Here is a 21590-nt window from a genome sequence, read left to right as displayed (position 1 = left end):
GGTTTTTTCTTTTCTGTTGCAAGAACAAAAGACCATCAGTTAAATTTTAAATGTTTATGTGTTGGAAGTTTGTGGATGTTGAGGTAGATAGTTATCATTTTACTCACTTTTGGGGTGAGTTACTATTCTAAAATAATGTATATCCATTTTCTTTTTAAGTCTTCGTTCTGGTTTGTTATTTGGTATTGTTTTTTGGCAGGTTAGTACTTTTTGTAGTATTTTCTTTTAGTTAGTACATGTAAAGAGATAGACCTTTAGGGAGTGCCATTTTACAATTTGAATGTTTATTACAAGTGAGTTTTACTTAAAATATAAGTTTTACTTACTTTACAAAGTATTTATCTCAATGTATGCATTTCTTTTTTAAGGGTCTGGTCAGAAAATCCAGCAGATTTTTTAGTCTTGCAGCTTTTGTCAATTCTGAAATATACAGTTGACATATTTTGTGTGCCTTTTATATAGTTGATGTAATTGTGTGATTTTATTGGTTAAGTTTGTTTATAGTTTGATTTTATTGGTTAGTTTAGTTTTAGTTTAAATGTTTTTATTAGTTATGACCTTCTGTGGAAAACATTAGTTTAGGTTTTATTTATAGTGCTCAATATGTAGTTAGATAGTATTGAATATTATTTTATTTATATATTGATCTTTTTTAATATTAAGATTGTGGTAAAAATGTTTGTAGTTTATGTAAATATTTTTTTTTTGCTTATATTGTTAGGTATTTAGTTATACATTTTATTTGGTTGAATTTTAATTATTTTGGTGATGTCATATAATTTTTTTATTCAAAGATGTTTATATATTGTTTAAAGTTTATTTATTATTTACTTAGCATAGAAAGTAATTTTGTATGTGTTCATTAATGATAATGTAATTGACAATATGATTGTATTTGTTATTGTGTGAGGCAATATTTTTGAAATATCATATGTTTATTTATAGGTAACGATATTTTTGTTTCCGAAGTTTTTCTTTGATATAAGCAAAAATTGATATTTTCAAGAACGATTTGTGTTCTTGATATTTGTGGTTTTATTAGTTAAGTGCAAGAAAGGGACATTTTTGTTAACAATGCTTTTTTCCCAATAATTTAGCTTTTTTATATTGTGTGCATCAATATTATGCTAGTGATCCAATCACATGTATCTCTTATGGAATCCCATCTATATGGAGACGTTTTATAGCTGAGAAAAGGAAATGCATGAGTAAGACCCCATCTTCACTTTAATCCTTCCACAATATGTAGAATCTCATATAGGCTTCCCTTCAGTCATGGTTTGCTCTTCTGGGCTCCGGGACTCAACCTTCCTAGTTTTTTTGCCCATTTTGTTTTTATGGTGTGCCCCTACCCAAAGAGGTTCTATCCACCTATAGAACCAAAGAAGGCATCCACTGGAAATTCAGCAACTACTATTTGAATGGTTGCTATGGGAGGACAATTATAGTAAATGAGGATATATAAAGCAGCACGTAGCATACCTATCTGTAAAATATGGCAGAAATAAAGGTCTGAAATGTCGTTCAAAGACCTCAAGGAAGCTATGAGCAGCTCAAATGCTCCAAGTGAAGCAGCGCTAAAAGACCAAGCACACAAAATCCCAAACAACTCAATATCTCAACTACCAATTGTGCCTAACTTTAAAAAAAAACATAGCTAGAAAGAGAGGCACTGACAAAATAGCAAACCCAATCCCTAAAACATTTGCAGAAATAGACATCCCAGACAGCCTACTAATTACCCACAGAAAAGAGAATTTCATAGTATTTGATAATCAAAATAACGGCAAACTAATTTTAATGTTTGCTACAGAATTAAATGTGCAAACATTAAAACAATGCCCCATATTGCTAATAGATGTTGCTTTTAAAACAGGTGCACACCTTTTTACCAATTGAATACTATCCATGGACAACTAAATGACAATAACATAGCATTAATATTTGCTTAACTGCTCAATAAACAGTCAACCACCGATTCAAAAAGGTTTGATATAATTAAAGGAAAATGTACTAATGATTCACCCACTAAAATAATTATACATTTTGAATTTGCTATGATACATGCAATACCCAAAACGTATTCAAACACACAAATACTGGGGTGCTACGTCCGCCACAGCTGAGCCATATTGCACCATCTAAAAAGTCTACCTTAAGTATTGAATACTCCACAAACAGCAATTTGAAGTTTAAAAAACTATCTGCACTAGTATTTGTGCCTCCAAAAGAATTAACGAGATGCAATGACCTGTGCATAAATTCTACATTTTACAAAGAGAAACTAACTCCTCTCTTAGATTACTCAGCTTTGGAAACAGACACCAAGCCAGGTCCCACATTATCTAGTGTAACATATACAAAAATACCCCAAACAAAGCATCCAAAACAAACAATGGAGCAGAAGGGTGGCACAACGTATTAACTTATTTCAAGCCACAATTGGCAGACATCATCCAACCATATATCAATTCATTGAAATACTTAAAAAGAACACAACTACCAAACCTTAAAAATACAACAATCCATTTGAGGAACACGGAAACCAAGAGTAACCAAATAAATCCTACACATGCATGAAATTCTTTGTAAAAGGTACACCTTTACAAAGAATGACCTCTCTTAAAATACTTGTACTTTGTAGCATATACACTACTACGAGCAATACCACTCCCTCAACAAAACACCACATATTGTTTTATAAATGAGTGACTCAAACAAAGTATACTCAATAAAAAAATCCTACACTAAGCACCAAAGGCACCGTACATATACATTATAAATATCAGTATCCAAACACGCTAAAGCATAATTATGCAATCAGTAAAATTTGCATACAAAACATTCCCATCCACACATTTGAAAAAATTGCAAATAATACTTACAATTCATTAGCAATAGGGTGCCTTTAGAATCCATCACTTCGATATCATTCACAATTAGTAATCCCAAAAAAATGCAAACATGAACACAACATTTGGGGCCCCATTACGATGTGGGTCAGACGAGCGTCCCACCAGCATTATGTCAGAAACGGAACGCCCGACAAGGAGTCGGCGGTCTCGCTTCTCTAATTACAATACAACCGCCTTTAGGACAGTCGTAAAGTGCATATTTCCTATTGCGGCTTGTGCTGCGGGCTGCAGCACAAGCCGTTATAGGAAATATGCACTTTTCAAATTATGGGAATAGTAAATCTGAACAACACTTTGTCCAATATAGCTTAGATTGGAATGAGAATAGCAACTCATAACCTCTGAATGTCCCAGACCTTACCCATTGCAGCTCAGATTGGAGTGGGAATGGTAATTCTTAACCCCCTTAATGTGCATCACTTTATCCAATGTAGCTTATATTGGAATATGAATAGTAAATCTGAACCTCCCCCCCAATATCCAGCACTTTCCTCAACGTAGCTTAGATTGGAGTTGGAATAATAAATCTGCCCCCCTCAATGTCCAACACTTTCCCCAATGTAGCTTAGACTGGAGTCAGATTAGTAAATTTGAACCCTTCAATGTCCAACATGTTCCGTATTGTAGTTTAGATTGTAGTGTGACAAGAAAATCTGTACCCATAAAAGTCCAGCACTTTATGTAATGTACACTGGATAAAGTGCTGCACATTAAGGGGTTAGGATTACTATTCCTTCTCCAATCTGAGCTGCATTGGGGAAAGACTAGGACATCAAGGGGTTACGAGTTGCTATATCCACTCCAATCTAATCTATATTGGACAAAGTGTTGAACATTGAGGGGTTCAGATTCACTATTTCTATTTCAATCTAAACAACATTAGGGAAAATGTTGGACATTGAGGGTTCAGATTTAATTTTTTAAGTAACCACACAAAAATTAGCTGTATTAAAATATATATATATATATAAATTAAACAAATTAATAAAAATAAAAATTAAATAATCAATCGCATACAAAATCTTACAAATAATGAACATGCTACAAAAAAAACATTGATTAAATATGTAAATTGATTAAATGTTTTATTTTCATTCATAACATATTTTTTAAATAAATTAAATAATTGATTCCCTATTAAAATTTAGTTTTTTAATATTTTGCATTTTATTTACATTTTGTGACATTTTAAACATTTCCTTCGATTTTCAATATCATTTAAAAATGTTAAAAGTATTTTTTTTCCATAAAATATTCGAAATGTAATATATTAAAAGTTTTACATTTCAGGTCTTTAAAAACAAACACAAAGGGGCTCATTAGTATGGCGGGCGGACATAGCCCCGGGAAATTGAACCGCCCGCAATGCATGCGGCGGTACTGCACATACCAATAGGATGCACCCGCCACACTGGCGGATGCATCCTGCATTCTTGACATTGCGGCGGGCGGTGCTTTCAGCACCACCCGCCGCAATGCCAAAAAGGCATGTTGTGCATTTCCATGCACAACGGTGCAGGCACCGCACAGTGCCTGCAATGTTGTGCATGAAACTGCAGGGAGGTACCATAGGTACCCCCCATGTGCACCCCCCACCCGCACTAGCACCCTGGGGGACAAAACTGCATGCCTTTACTTGGCGGAGTCTCCGCCATGGAAAGGCATTCCACCGCCAAGAAGCTAATCTGGATGGCGGTGCCTGTAAGGCACTGTGTAGTAATCACACTTAAAATTCAGTAGATTTGGAGATCTTCTTTATTAAGATACAGCTACCAGTGACCCTCAGCTTCAACTGCTTGCAAAAGAATCTTTCATGATGTCACACATACATCAGAAAGTTCTCTCTTAAAGAAGACATCACCACACATCTCCCCCTCATAACAAAATAAAAATAAATAACACAACTTCTTAAAATTATAATAAGATGTTACTATCAATTAAATTTAACAATATATACAATTTCTTATCAAGATTACATTCAAATTGATTAAACAGATAAAATTAAACTCCGCAATTGTTCAAGATACAACTTCAGGAAAATGAGGATTGATTTTACATATACTTCCCAAACTCCAAATTTTCCCATTATCCAATTTTGCAACTGATCCCATGACCTTATTAACTTTTCTAGGTTGTGAATATTTGCTTTTTCCTTTTTTAACAAATCCAGACTTCCTCACAACAACCCAATCACCATTCTCAATTCCCACAACTTTCATCACTCCTTTTCTTTTATCATACCTTTCTTTGTTCCTAGCATGAGAATCCTCCATCCTTTCAGCCATGCACTCACGATCCACCCAAACTTGATCTTTCTTCTTTAGCCAAATAGGTGATTCTTTAGTGGCTGGTTCTCTTCCCTTCAATGCAATGAAAGGAGAACCTCCTGTAACAGAATGAGAAGTTACCCGATGAGCCCACATCATCTTGTTTAATTCTTCCCTCCAAGAGAAATCATTTGCCAATGATAACTGGATATTGTCCATTATAATCCTATTGACCCTTTCAACAAGACCATTAGCTTGTTGTCTGAACAGTGCTACTTGAACATGATCAGTTCCAAAATCTTCAAGGAATCTTTTCATCATGCTAGACACTAATTGCACTCCATTGTCAGTAACCAGTGTTCTAGGAAACCCTTCTTCCATGAATACTTCCTTTAGAAACTCAATTACTTTTGTCGCTGTAATATTCTCAACAGGCTTAATGGTGAATCACTTGCTATGATAATCTACTAAGACAATCAACAATCTGTACCTAGTACCCAACCTTTCCACAGGATCCCAAAAATCCAAAGCTAACTTCTCCCATGGACGGTCAGGAACTTTTCTTTTTTTTTAAACCTTTATTGAGCACAAAGAAAACCATACAGTGGTGTACAGACATAGCGGGTACAAAAGTAAAAGGCACAATGCTATAGTCAAATATTAAAGGATAGCGTTCTTCACTCTGGGCAGTATACAGTACAATCGGGAAAAATGGTCAGTATACATGGCATGCAGCATCGCAGAGCAGTGCTACGAATCTGAAAAAAGAAGGAATAGTATAGCCGATAGGGTCCCGGCTTAGTGCATCACACAATGTACATCAACAGTAGTGAACGACAAACATCTTCAGCCAGCAGACATCTCTGAAAGGCATATGACAGATGTGACATAGTACGCAGTAATAGTCCACTACATCTCTCGGTTTCAGCCAGCAGCACACATCACATATCCAGTAAGGCAATACAAACTATACAAGGCGCATATTGACAGTGCATGCTAGTCATTCACAGCAATACAAATTTAGCAAGAAAGAATAGCCCTCAAACCAGGCCAGCAGAACCCTCACTATCTGAGTCTGCACGTTGCGCAGCCCTGGCCACCCAGTATGCCTGCAACGGGCTCCAGAAATCTTTAGGCCTGCACCGCACAGGCATCATGTCAGCATACACATTATATTGATCTTGACAATACATCATATCGTCCAGCCAGTCCTTAAATTTCGGAGCCCTGCCTCTGCCCCACCTACAGGCTATTCTTCTTTTCGCCAGCAGTAAAGCCACATCCGCAAACCTGCGATAAGATACTGGCACCTCCTTCGTGTATCCCAGAAGCATCACCATGGGATCAAACGTCACCGCCTCCTCAGTCATGGTTTGCAGGGCATCATGAACCTGAACCCAATAGTTCTGTATCGCACTGCACTCCCATGACAAATGAAGAAAACCAGCCCCCTCCGCCCGACAACGAGCACATCTATCATCTTCCGCCAGGTGGAATCTGAGTTTCCTAGCTGGAGTGTAGTAAAACCTCTGTACAAATTTATAATGAATTATCTTCAGCCGGCAGCTAGATGATATATTAGCAGTAACGCCACAGCAATAGGCCCATTGCTCGTCAGGAATATCGACGCCTAGCTCAAGAGACCACTGACCGCGCGCATGACTAGCTGGCACCTCTCGCTGCACCCTAATGGTGTTGTACAACTTCGAGACCAAATGTCGACCATCAGACACCAGTAAAGCGTGTAGCGATAAAGCCACCTCAGGTTCATCCGGAAATTGAGGCAACAAAGCGCGGAGCCCCTGTCGGAGTCTCACGTAATAGAAAACATCTAAGGGAGTGGGATTTTCCTCTCGAAAGAATTGGTCTCTCGCACGAAAATGACCTTCAAGAAACAGATCCCCCCACGTAAGCACCTTGTTCCGTTTGCACATATTCTGGAATCCCGTTTCCCGCAGCAGTGACAATGCAGGGTGGTATACAAGCGGCAGCGCCGGTGAGTAAAGTAGCGTTCGTCCCAGCAGCTTTGCAATACGAGTCCATGCATCTATCGTGCATGTGACTGTGGTGGGCTGCGTATCCACATCACCGACTCTCCCCAGTACCATACCATCAAGCGGGAGAGGATGAACAATCCATTCCTCAGCCGCTATCTGCGGCATAAACGGCGTGGGCCGCAGCCAATGATAGGCATAGTGCGCCTGAGCACTCAAATAGTATACCTCGAAATCCGGGACATCGAACCCCCCTTTGTCATAAGGTAACGTTAAAGTGGACCACTTCAACAGTGGTTGCTTGCCTCCCCAGAACAACCGAAGAAGTTCCGACCCAAGGCGTTTAAAAAAATACACGCCGGGGTGATATGGAATATTTTGGAACATATACAAGAAGCGCGGGAGTACCACCATCTTCACCAACGAGGCCCTACCATCCATCGCGCAACATTGTCCGCCAGTTTGGAAATAGCAACCCCGTAATTGAGCCTAATCGTCTCTTCCCTATCAAGGGAAATCACAACACCTAAATAGCGAAGGTCAGTGTCGCACCACTCCAGGGGATAGTCCAGCGGAAACCTCTTAACAGCCGCAGTAAGTGGAAATAATTGAGATTTTTTCCAGTTCATATGTATGCCAGAAATCCCGCCAAAGACGATAAGCTCCCGCAATATCGGGTTTAGATTCGCCTGCGGGTCCTTCACATATACGGTGATGTTGTCCGCATACAATGATACCCCTATTTGGCATTGAAAGCAATTAAACGCACTATGTTTATGCAATTGCCGGATGTGACAGGCCAGCGGCTCTATGGCGATAGCAAATAAAAGCGGGGAAAGGGGACAGCCCTGTCTAGTACCTCTCGTTATGGGCAACTGAGGGGAGAGAACCCCATTAACTATCACTCTGGCCACGGGTTGGGTGTACAACAATTTTACCCACAAGATAAATATTTTAGGAAAGCCCATTCTACACAGTATATCGATGAGGTAATTCCACTCCACCGAGTCGAATGCTTTCGTAGCATCCAGAAAGACTGCGGCAACAGGGAGTTCAGGAGCTATAGTCGGAAGTAAAGAGAAGAGAGTACGAAGGTTATGGGAGGTCGCGCGCCCCGGTACGAAGCCGGACTGATCCGGCAGCACTATAGTGGGCATAAGTAAAGACAGCCGCGCCGCCAGGACTTTCGCTAAAATCTTTGCGTCGCAATTGAGCAGCGACAGGGGACGATAGGAATCTGTGTCCAGGGGGTCCTTGCCAGGCTTCAGCAGGGACGTGATCGCCACCTCCCTCATGGATCCCGGCAGAATCCCTACCTCCAAGGACTCCTCAAAGACCTCTTTAAGCACCGGGGCCATAATATCAACATAACATTTGTAGAACTCGGCAGGGAGTCCGTCCAACCCCGTTGCTTTTCCGTTATTCAGAGACATAATGGCGTCTCTGATTTCCTCCACTTCCAGGGGTCTACCAAGAAATGCCCTGTGGTCATCAGACAGCCAACACAATGCAAGATCATCAAGAAAGGCCCCATACCTGACCTCCCCAGTCTGTTGTGTAGCGTATAGTTGTTCATAGTGGCGCATGAAGGCCTTCTGAATCCCCGTCGCATCCTGGCACCGAGTGCCGTCTTTTAGTACCAATTCAAGAATCCCAGTGCTAAAGCGTGGGTGTCTCGTGAGTGCAGAAAGTACCTTACCCGGCCTCTCGCCCTCGCAGTATTTTCTCGCAGTCCAGTACTTCCCTCTATATTTCACCTCCCTAGCAGACTCCTCTTCAAAGTCCGACAGTGTGCCCCTAAACTTATGTGCGAGCTCTGGGTCCGAATCAGCAATCATTCTATTCTCCAACTCTTTTAAGTCAGCCTCCAATTTCGTAATAGTCTTAACAATATCTCTGAGTACCCCACAGCTCTTGGAGATGGTAATCCCCCTTATCGTCACCTTAAAGGCCTCCCATATCATTTCCACACTGTCCACCGAACCCTTATTCCTGGAAAAGAACGCCTCTATTTCCTCCCCAAGTTCTGCCTTGAAGATGGGATCCAACAGCACCGAGGGAAACAATCTCCAGGGAGGGCGCGGCTTATTGAGACCTGGCATCGATACAGCAACCCTAACCGGACAGTGATCTGAATAGGTCCTCGGGAGATGTTCCACTCTGTGTAGTCCCAGGGCAAGCCCCCGTGACAGAAAAACACAATCCAACCGCGCCCAAGTGCGTGCATGTGCCGTGAAGTATGTGCCCTCTCTGCCGCCAGGATTAGTAAACCTCCAACTGTCCACTAGTCCTGCTTCCTCCATAATGCCCCACAACACATCACTCGTCTGAGTGTTATATTGATGGCTCCCATCAGACCTATCCTCCACAGCTCTCAGAGCTACGTTAAAATCACCGCCCCATATAACATGCGTGGCGTCCACGGCGATGACGTGGCCCCAGAGCGTAAGAAAGAAGTCAGGCGTGTCCACATTAGGTGCATAATAGTTCACAACCACAACAATATCCAAACCAATTCTTCCCCATAAAACCACATACCGCCCATCAGGATCCACTCTCACCCCTAACTCCTGAAAAGGGAGCGTTTTCTTGATTAACACAGCAGTCCCACGAGCATAGGACGAGTATGATGAAAACTTCCGAACGGTTGCCCAATGACTAGAAAACTTAGGGTCATGTCTTGGGCACAGATGCGTCTCCTGTAGGAGAGCGATCTGCACCTGATGTCTATCTAAATATGCCAGCACATTCCTACACTTTCTGGCATCATTAAGCCCCCGCACATTCCATGACAGAATCGATATTTTATCCAGCGCACCATCAGCCATAATTCGCACAAAGATCATCCACTCAAACACACCCACACGCCAAAGTCGCCTCCCAGGCGAAGAACAGTGTAGTATATAAACAATATGCACTCGCCTCTGCACCCAGTCTGCACCACAAATACCCCTCTTACCCCCTCCCCCCTTAACTCGACAATCCCCATCCAGCACAAACCAGTCACACACTGCCGTAGAACACCAGGCCGGAATCAGGAATACTGCCATCTCTGCAGAGTCCTCAGGACAAGTACTTACAGCAAACCAAACACTAGGCACCCGACATCTCCCCACCCACCCCACAGCAGCAGGGTCGGGTACGAAGACCAGGTACAGTGCTATCCCACAGTATATCATAACAATAAAGGCTTGGCACGACACTTGTGTGGTCACACCCCTGGCCCAATGCAGCAGTCACACCCACAGCAGTGCAGCAACCAATGAAACAACAAAAAACAGTCCCAAGAGTCCACCGCACTTCAGTACAAGTGCCTCCCCCCACCACCCACCTGAGCAACCCCAACCTGCCAGGACCCCATATCCCCCCCACCCTCATCAAGACCACCCCAACGAAATATCTGCATCAGAAACACCAAGGTCAATGGGGAATACCCTCCAGGGTGTAATCTAGAGGCGCACATATCCACCCACCACACCTCGCCATCGGCCCTCATGTCACCAGCAAGCACGGCCTAGGTAGTGGGGGGGGGTTGCCTGGAGTACATTACCACCATAGTCCATCGCTCCGCCGGCGTCCTTCGTCCGTATTCATGGAAGACAACTCACAGTTCTCCTCAGCGAGAGCAGGCAACAAAATTGGGAACGAGAAAAAGTAATTAAATTGCGGGCACTGCGTCGCAGCTCCAAATGTCTAAGTTACAAGCGTAGCCCAGTCAATGGCCAGAATCACTCATCTTCATTGGCCGAGTGGAATCCTTCCTGCCCCTCATCTCCGTGGCGCCGATCCGCAGCACGTTCCCTCCTGAGTCGCTTCACAAAGTCCTCAGCCTGTTGCGGGTTCGTAAAGAAGTGTTGCTTCGCCTGATGCGTCACTCTCAATTTCGCAGGATACAATAGGGCATAGTCCACCTGCAGCTCCCTAAGCTTCTTCTTGACATCTAGGAACTTACGCCTTTGTTCCTGCACCACAGGCGTGAAATCCGGATAGATGGAAAAGTTGACCCCGTCATAAGAGAGTGTACGGGAGGTGCGGGCCGCACGAAGAGCCGCGTCTCGGTCCCGATAGTTCAGGAGACGGGCGATGATCGTTCGCGGTGGGGTTCCAGTGGCAGGTCGCGGCCCAAGAGATCGGTGTGCCCGTTCCACAATAAATTGCTTGGAGAAGGCCTCCGAGCCAATCGCACCAATCAGAATCTTTTCCACATAGATCTCCATCTTACCCATATTGGTCGTCTCCGGCACACCTACCACGCATATATTATTGCGCCGACTTCTGGCCTCCAACTCCTCATTCTTTGCAGCAATGACCCGAAGCACATTGTCCATTCGGGCGAGTTGAGTTGTGTGGGTAGCCGCCGTATCGTCATGATCAGAAATACGCTTTTCTGCCGCCGTGATGCGCTCCTCATGAACGTCCATTTTTTGCACCACAGCATCCATCCGCGACGACAGCTTATCCACCTTGTCCACAATGGTAGCAAACCCCTGTCTCATTTCTTGCATCATTTGGTGAAAATCAGGGGTAACATGTTGGGGGACAGCGTCAGTCACAGCAGGGGTGGAGCGGGAGCCGCCCGCGTCCTGCACAAGGCGCGTACCTCTCTTGGCCGCCATCGTCTCAAATGACAGTTTTGGCTGTTTGTTGTCCGGTTTACCCATATCAAATTGCCTGCGGTCGTCCCCGGCAAGCACTGGGGTCTCGGGGATGCACAGAGCAGCCAGTAACCACAAGGTAGCGCAATCCAGAAAGAGCTATCCAGTACTCACTATCCGCAGGAAGTGTAAGGAAAGTCGCAACACGCAGATACCACTACCCTAATAGACGGAGCGTCCAGTCCACTACGCAATCCAGGAGCATCGGAAGGATGGGGGCCACTATTACCAGCAGCCGGTTTCCCCTCTCGCACACCTCAAACAGCAGTAGGAGACAACCAACACTATGATCCAGGAGCCAAGTACCAAACACGCTAATGTTCCTTCACATTCCGTTTTACAAGTGAGAGAAAAAAAGAAAGCTCAGGGCCACAGGCCGTACACTCCAAGTACCAGCACTGTAATCAGCAGGGCCATCCAGCGAGACAGCGCCCCGCAGCATCGTCACAGTGCCCCCATATGAGACGTGAGAGCACAAATCACATCACAATGTATATTTCTCCACATACCAGTTGCGTCTCCTGCTAGCGCCAATAGCCAAGGCCAGGTATAGCACCCTCCGCAGTGAGCATCCCCAGGCTCATGCAAACCCCAAGCACAAGCCCTCCAATGTACAGGGGTCCCGCACCAGAAACAGACGGGAGGGTAGGTCCGCACAGAGCGCCAAGAAAGACAGGGTCGGCAATCTCCGGTCAGCCAGCGATCAGGAGGAGCGGTGAAAGACTCTGCAGACGGGGGCACGAGCAGGCCAGACACCCCGCCTCACCCGTCCACACAATGGCCTCCCTCTCGCAAGGCCGTCAGCTCCGAGGGCAGTATCGCAGCTCCACAGGGCGATCCCTGAAAAGCGGCACAGCGGGGCATCAAGTGTTCAGCGAGGGTCACAGACAGCCGTCCCTCCTCTCCGGCGATGGTCACCGCAGGGCAGCACCGGACCGGGAGGCCCCCGCTGAGAGGCGCGCGCAAGGGTCCTCTAACCTCGTGGTGCGCCGCGGACTAAAGTGAAGCGACAGTCCGGCCAGCAGCACCAGGCGTCTCCAGGGCACCACACGGGGAAATCTTCAGCCGGCCGTAACTTTGGCCAGGAATATCAGAATCAGCCGAAACTTGAACCGGAGCTGCAGCAGGCCAATCTCACCCAGGATTCGCGGACACAGGAAGAGCAGGCGATGGTTAAGCAGGATAAATAATGGATTATAACTCCAGGCTGCAGGAGCCTCACATTAGTGCGGCCATGCTGCCAGTGCGCCCTCTAGCGCCCCTGCGGTCAGGAACCTTCACACATCCCAAGGGTGGTTCACGTATAACTTTGCACTTGTCACTGTTACTACAAGCATAACAGTCTTTAATCACCATTTCTACCTCTTTGTCCATTTCTGGCCACCAGAAACTTTGTCTCAATCTTCTCTTACACATACTCCTGTCAAGATGACCCTCATGCACCAGTTTAATCAATCTCGGTCTCAACATCTTTGGCGGTACAACCCTATTGCATCTTAATACCTTACCAGAGTGGATACTTAACTGATCCTTCACCTTAAAATATTGTTTCAAATCTTCATTTAAATCTGACATATTTCTCCATCCATTCGTTATAGCACTCTTCAACTTTTCATACAACCCATCACCTTCAAAGGGCATACTCCAATCCTCACTTCTCAAGGCTAATCCATCTCCAGAAAAATCTGACATAACATCTACTTCAACCAAAGATGAAATCTTTTCCTCTTCTACAATTGGCATGCGAGACAAACAGTCTGCCACAATATTTTTTTTTCCTCTCACAAAATCAATTGTAAAGTTCATGTCCATGACCGACAAAAGCCATCTAGAAATTCTAGGGGTCACATTTCCTTCCAGACCCTTACCACCTTTAAATATATACAATAGCGGCTTATGATCAGTTCTGAGCATAAAAGGCAAACCCCAAAGATAAAACGTGAAGTGATGCATTGCCCAACAACAACCCAATGCCTCCTTTTCTATTGCTGAATAAGATTTCTCAGCACCTTGTAGACGACGCGATGCATAACCTATTATTTTCTCCTCACCATCAACATACTGTGTCAAAATGGCTCCCAAACCTATATTGCTAGCATCCGTCATCAATACAGTTTTCCTATGAATATCAAAATAGCTCAACACAGGAGCACAAATCAAAGAATCTTTGACCTTCTTAAACGCTTCTTCACAGGCTTGATTCCACTCAAATTCAATACCTTTTTTCAACAACGCCCTCATCGGCTCAACCAGATCAGAAAAACTAGACACAAATTTTGAGCAGTATTCTGCCAAACCTAGAAATGACCTTAGCAAATCCTTGTCTACAGGCCTCTGAGCTTCAACAATAGCTTTTATGATACTATTCTTTGGTTTGATTCCCTTACCGGATATCTCGTGTCCTAAATAGTTCACTTGTTCCTTGAGCTTCAACAATAGCTTTTATGATACTATTCTTTGGTTTGATTCCCTTACCGGATATCTCGTGTCCTAAATAGTTCACTTGTTCCTTCCTTAATCGACACTTTTCTTTCTTTATGGTCATGCCATGTTCATCAATCCTCCTTAATACTTCATTTAAAAGCTCATCATGTTTTTCAAATGACTCACCCACTACCAGAATATCATCTTGGAAACACAAGATCTTATCCATCCCCTTAAAAATATTGTGCATAATCCTTTGGAAAACTGCAGAAGCAGAAGCCAATCGAAAGGCATAAGGCAATATCTGAAAGCGCCCAACGGAGTGACAAAAGATGTTAAGGCTCTTGACACTGGATGTAAATTTACTTGATGGTAAGCAGCTGACATATCCAAGATTGAAAAAACCTTACCACCACTCATTCCACTCAACATCTCCCCAATATTGGGGAGGGGCTGCCGATCCACTCAGATATTTTTGTTGAGATCTCTGAGATCAATGCACAAACAAATTTTATTACCCTCCTTGGGGGCAACGACAATGGGGGCAAGCCACTCTGATGCTTCTATTGGCGCAATGATCTTATTTTCCAACAATTTATTCAGTTCTTGTTGAAGAGGTTCTCTCATAAGCAAAGGAATAGGCCTAACTTTATGTATCACAGGCACCGCATTCTTCTTCAAAATTATGCGATGTGTGAACCCCTTCAACAAACCCAATTTGTCAGTAAAAACATTTGGAAATCCAGACATGAATTTTTCACTCCACTCTTTCTCAATCTCACACACTCTTTCCACAACCATAACAGGTTCTTGACTATTGGGATTGAGAACTATATTTAGGTCCTTTTGGTGCCGCCACCCTAACAAATTAGAACCATCTTCGGATATATGTACTCTCCCATGAACAGCATTCCCTTTAAAAACAATATCACTCCACATCATACCAATGATATTGATGGTTTTTCCTCCCTATCCAACTGCTTTTATATCAGATCGTAGTAGGTCAATTATTCGTCCTTTTAGTTGTTCAATGAAAACTGTTTTACTGATAATAGTGAATAAACTTCCAGAATCCACTAGGACCTTTACCATACATTTTCCAATCATAACATCACAATGTGGTTTTTCGAGCTTGTCAGTGCTTTCCCTTTTTACTACCACACTACTGATACCATCAATGTCATTACACTCAACCACATTGTTATTACTAGTTTCATTAAAAATATCACATTCATCAATTGCAACAATCACATCTTCATGTACCTCACCAAGATTTTCTACTACTTTAACACTAGATTGTTGTACAGGCCGCAATTTTGTTCTACCCATTTTAGCTAAATGACCTCTCCTTCCACAGGTTCTACAAATCGAATTCCTTGCTCCACAGGTTGGACTTGTGGCAATATGCCCTGGCCCATCACACCTATAACAAATAATTGTCCTTCTCTCTGGCAACTTATTTGTACCAGCCTTATTTTCAAATGTCTTAATTTCTTTCTTGACTTTCACTTCTTCTACATCGATTGCAACAACATCTTTTTCTGATACTTTGTTGCTTGGTTTTCCAACATCAATTTCTTTTAACCAAACATCTGTATTCTCCATACTTCTTGCGATTTGAATGGCTTCATCAAGACTTGGATCCAAAGATAAAAGTCTTTCTCTGATCTTTTTGTTTTTCGTGCATCTAACTATTTGATCACGAATTAAGGATTCCATTAAACCCTGAAAATCACAAGTTACTGCTAGCCCTCGTAAAGCAGCTACATAGTTTATAATATCCTCATCTTGTGATTGAGAGCGACAGAAAAATCTGTGTTGTTCAAAAACGACATTTAGTTTAGGAGTAAAATGTTTCTCTAACATCATAAGAGACATGTCATAAACATTAATTGGATGTCCATTCCCAACTTCCAAGGAAATTTCAGGAAGATCATCATATATTCTTCTACCTTCAGTTCCCAAGTGATGTAACAAAATGGCTTGTCTCCTTAAGGGACCATATTTATTCCCACCAATCGCTAAGAAATAAGTAAAAAATGTATTTTTTAGACATCACTACACACTGCCACCATATTCGTGGGCTTTTCTGCCCGGCAGGCAATCGGGCGGATTGCCTACCGGCGGAAAAACGGCGGACAGTCTCCCCGTCCGCCAGGGTCCCCCCCGCCATCGTAATGTGGCGGGGGGAAAGTCATGTGGGCAGTGGATTTTGGTGGGTGGATCGCCACCGCCCGCTATCATAATGACCCCCATAATATTTAAAGAAAATTTATTTAAAAAATGTACATTTAAATGTGTTTTTATTTTACTATGAACATTTTTTTTTTTTTTACGAGGGGCATGAAGTGAGCAGCGCTGATCGGGGCTCCTCTCAACCGGTCACCATACAGCTTCATCCTGAATCCCTAAGATCCAAACTGGCCCTTGACCTGCTCTGTGTTTGAGGATCCTGCAGAGCTGCAGAAACTCCACCCCGGAGAGCAAAACAAAAGGGGCGAGGGCCGCTCTCTGAGCACTACACGTTGACTTAAGATTGCAGCACCCCGCTGAGGAGACTGTGGGCAAGTGTCTAGATCAGAGCGAACTGAGTGCGTGCACCTGTTTAAGTGCCCTGGGAGCACTTGACTTCATCCCTGAAAGGTCAGGCAGCTGCAGCAGGAGCCTTGCCGAGGACCTGGATGGTGGGGCTGGCTCGAGGTGGGGGGCGGAATTCCTGCGGAACGAGTGACTGAGCTGGGAGATGATTGCCCTTACCTGGAAGCTGAAACATAAAACAATTGTCAACTAAGACAAAATACAAAATGTAATGTACTAATAATTCATATTTTAATGTATCCCCATTCTACAGTTGTAACACTTAATCAAAATGATTAGTCAAATTACTCAAATATTTAATTGTTAAGAGAATCCCATCAAGACTCGATACTATAAACCACCAACAACCAAACCCATATTGCATTCATACTCATTAGGTTTTGAGATTCTAATCATTTTGATTAAGTGTTAAAACTGTAGAATGGGGGTACGAGACAGGGGTGCTCACTTTCTCGTTGATTTTCGCTCTCGTGCTGGAGCCGCTCGTGGCCTGGGTGCATAGAGATTTGATGGTGCGTGGGTTGCGCTGTGCAACTGATGTTGAAGACCGAATATTGCTTTATGCAGATGATATTCTGCTCTATTTAGCATCCCCGTACAAATCTATCAGTGTGGTGCTGGATATATTCACAAATTCTGGTAAATATTTGGGATATGCGATTAATTGGCACAAGTCAGTATTGTTTATGTTGAAAGGCAATGTGCCTCGCCTCCCGACAGGATGTGCAATAACGTTTGCGACGGAAGGCTTTCGGTACTTGGAGATTTTTGTCACCTCAGACCCAGCCTGTTTTTATAGTTCTAATCTGGCCCCACTGCGGGCGGACGTAAAGATTGGAGGACCCTGCCCCTAACACTGGTGGGGAGGGCGGCACTCTTCAAAATGCTAGCCCTTCCTCGCTTTCTTTACATACTACATAACTGTCCCTACAGAGTCCCATACTCGTATTTTAGAGCGGTTGAGGGGGAGATCCGCACGCTGCTATGGGATAGAAAGGCCCCTAGAATTGCAAGGCAGAAATTGACAAAAAGCTGGTACGACGAGGGCATCGCTCTTCCTGACCTACAGCATTACTACTGGGCGGCGCAACTGGTTACTGTCAATCACTGGATATATCACCCCCCAGATGGCCAGCGTATGCCCTCGATAGATACCAAACTGACCGCTCCGGATATCTAGGGGCCCTATACACCACTGACAGGAAAAATAAGGGGAGGTTCTTCGGACCGTCCAAGCATATACTGGAAATCTGGCGTATAGGTACCTTCTGGCTAGGATGGATGGCGTTCTCTCGCTAACCACACCGCTGTGGTTCACTTAAAAGCAGGGAATGTTGTGCTATCAGCCTGGATTTGATAAATGGGGCCTCATCGGGGTATCAACAGTGAGGGATCTGGTTAAGAAGGGAGAAATACTTACCTTTGGTGAGCTCCAGAAACAGTACCATTTGGCACAGGGAGAAATGTACAGGTAATTACAAAGCAGGCACTCGCTACGGGCAGCGTTCCCGTTTCTGAAAGACATACCAGAGCCGCTTGCTTGATGGGCCTCTCAACTCGAAGGCAATATCTTTAACTTACAAGAAGTTGAGTAACAACCTTCCGGACACCTTCCCGAAGCTCAGAGAGCGGTGGCAAGACGACATAGGCCCTACAGAGGACGAGGACTGGCAGTTGGCATTTATGTCTCCACGTGCCTCGGCTATCACTCAGAGATTTTGGCTAATTCAACTTAGAGTACTCCACTGATCATACATCACAGTGACGGTTTTGGCGAGGTTAGGATCTAAACCCAATGACAGGTGTGTTAAGGGATGTGGACAGAAGGCCACATTTTACCATATACTGTGGCTTTGCCCCACGATACGTCCCCTTTGGGAGGGAGCCACGGACCACATGTGCACAGCCTTGGGAAAGACTATAGTACTAACTCCACAACTGGGAATATTAAACATCTGGGACGCGACTGACCTAACGGAGGTCGAACAGCAATTCACAACACTGGCATACATGCTGGTGAAGAGAGAGTTGGCTAAGGGTTGGGGGGGGGTACAAACCTGCCACGTGTCACCCTGTGGGTCAGAGAAATGGACAGATGTATGCTGGCAGAGACTGAGGTTTTTAAGGCCCGGGGATGCCCCAAGAAATGGCATAGGAAGTGGTCACACTGGAATAAGCATTGGGGGGATCCCTGTGTGTCGCCTACTGTTGAAATGGAGATGCATAGACAGGCGAGACATGTAGGAAATGTGTAATGTGTAACCACGATCAATGTCTGCTGAATTATTTTGCTAAAAACACTTAATATGTCGTCCAATCATGTAATGTATGGCTGTGATTTGAACCAAAAAACAAAGTTAAAAAAAAACCTGTAGAATGGGGATACATTAAAATATGAATTATTTGTACATTACATTTTATATTTCGTCTTAGTTGACAATTGTTTTATGTTTTTATACAGAATATGATACAGAAAATGGCTGTTTTTAATCATTAGGAGGAACTATCAGGCACATGCATCAAGCGATTTGGGAATCGCAAACGGTGCGAATCGCAAAAATCGGCCGTTTGCGATTCCCAAATCACTATTTGGGATGCATCAACTTAAAAGTGAATAAATCGCTATTTTAGCGATTTTTTCGAGTGCGATTGCTTTTAAGGAATCGCAAATTTGCGATTCCTCAAAAGCAATGCATGAAACCAAAAAAAATTGGGAATTCGCAATTAGAGAGAAAAAATTACCATGAGGTTGGACCTCATGGTAATTTTGCGAAATGTTACAAAAATGCAATTTTTTGCATTTTTTTAACTTTCATGTTGTGCACACACATGCCCTTAGGGCATGTGTGTACACAACATATGTGCATTGTTTGATTTCAGGGGTGCAACAGGGTGTCCTTTGGACACCCCTGCACCCTTGAAATCGCAATCTCAATTTGCGATTAGCTAATTGCGAATCGCAAATTGAGATTGTCTTCCCATTCATTCCTATGGGCCTCGAGGCCCATAGGAATGAATGGGAAGGGATTCCTTAATTGCGATTCGCAAAATGCTAATCGCAATTAAGGAATCCTAAGAAATCGCAATTTATTTAGCGATTTCTTGATGCATAGGCATTTGCAATTCCTTAATTGAGATTCCTTAAAAATCGCAATTAAGGAATCGCAAATGCCGAGTTTGATGCATGTACCTGTATATGTTTTAGTTGTCCTGACAAAGGTGGCTGTAACCTCGAATTCCACAGACACGCGTTGACGCTTATTGTTGTTAAATGTGTGGAACCTAGTATTGGATATTGAAGAAATTCCTAATACTATGCACTGTGTGTTGATTCCTTCAAATTAACCTTTGTCAATGACATATGTATATGTCTTTATGTGTTTCTCTTCACCCATTTGTGATAGAAGTTGTTTTTATTTGTTTTTAACTGATTTTAATAGATGTATCTCATTATGACGTATGAATTATTCAAAATTAAATTTTGATAAAAGATCACAGGACACCTCATTGGTGGTGGAGACTCATACTGGCTTAACACACCACAGAATTGCCAATATCTGATCAATATCAGAAACATAACATATGTATCATTTTAGGTGGGCAGCCAGTACGTGTCTCCACCACCAATGAGGTGTCCTGTGATCTTTGAACGAATTGTCGGGAACAAAGACTGTTAGATCTGGGTGTAAGCCACATCACCTCTGATTCAGGTATTCATCTATCGTGCTTACATAGTTTAATGATGGATTTTTCTATCCGAAATGTTCTCTAAATACTTAGCATGAACTTGAGGTCACATACATAAGGACGCAGTTAGTTTATGGAAAGATGCGGTTTTCATTCAAAGAGATTGAGCACCCCAGGAAATTTTGGTTGCAGCCAGCGCATTTAACTCGCATTCAGCTTGTAACAGGGTGTTTTGAATTGGGCGTTTTTATATTTACATGTTTAGGTTATCACGTTGTGTTCCCCTTATTGTGTGACAACAGCCATGTCATCAGGCTGCAGGAATTTGTTCTCGTCGGTAAGTGGACTTTTAATTATGAGCACATTGGTCACATTGATCACTGTTCTTTCATTTTATTCATTTTTTTGGTGAAGGTGAACTTTGAGTTTCATTTTTGCATCACATTGAACTGAGTCCTTTAGAGTGTTTAAATAGGAATGACTTGAACCGCTTTGTGTTGTATAGTACATTTGACAAATCGTAATTTATTTTCACAGTTCCCCTGAAGAAGGAATCTTGTATCCCGAAATGCAATGGGATCTACGACACCATTATTGGAAACTTATGATTGTTTAGGATTGAATTGTATAGGCAGATGTGTTTTATGTTAGAAATTGTATTAATCATGCTGGAAAAAGACTTTAAGTAAAAGAATCATGAAAAGCCAATTGAATTTAAGTCATTGAGAAACTGTTATATGGAAGAAATTGTGAGAGACTATATAAACAGAAGGAAACTGAGGTTATATTATTGAGCAAATGGTGAGTTTGCATTAGCAGTGCAGGCAGGGTCAAGTGATCAAGCGACACTTGAAATATCTCTTCTGTATGCGACCCATAATGGGGGGGCTGCAACCTGCAGGGTGCAACCTGAGTGGGACTGGATGCATGTAGGCCGGAGCTTTAGCACAGGAGGACATGCCCTTAGCTCTGGTGTTCCCGGATGCCTTGGCTGCTGCTGCTGCACTCGCCAGGCGTGGAGGATTGCTTCAGTTGAGGATTGTTCCAGAT

This window comes from Lissotriton vulgaris, chromosome 6 (genome assembly GCF_964263255.1).
Source record: "Lissotriton vulgaris chromosome 6, aLisVul1.2, whole genome shotgun sequence".
Classification (NCBI taxonomy): domain Eukaryota; kingdom Metazoa; phylum Chordata; class Amphibia; order Caudata; family Salamandridae; genus Lissotriton; species Lissotriton vulgaris.
The sequence above is the reverse complement of the archived record's forward strand: the minus strand, read 5'-3'. Positions refer to the sequence as shown.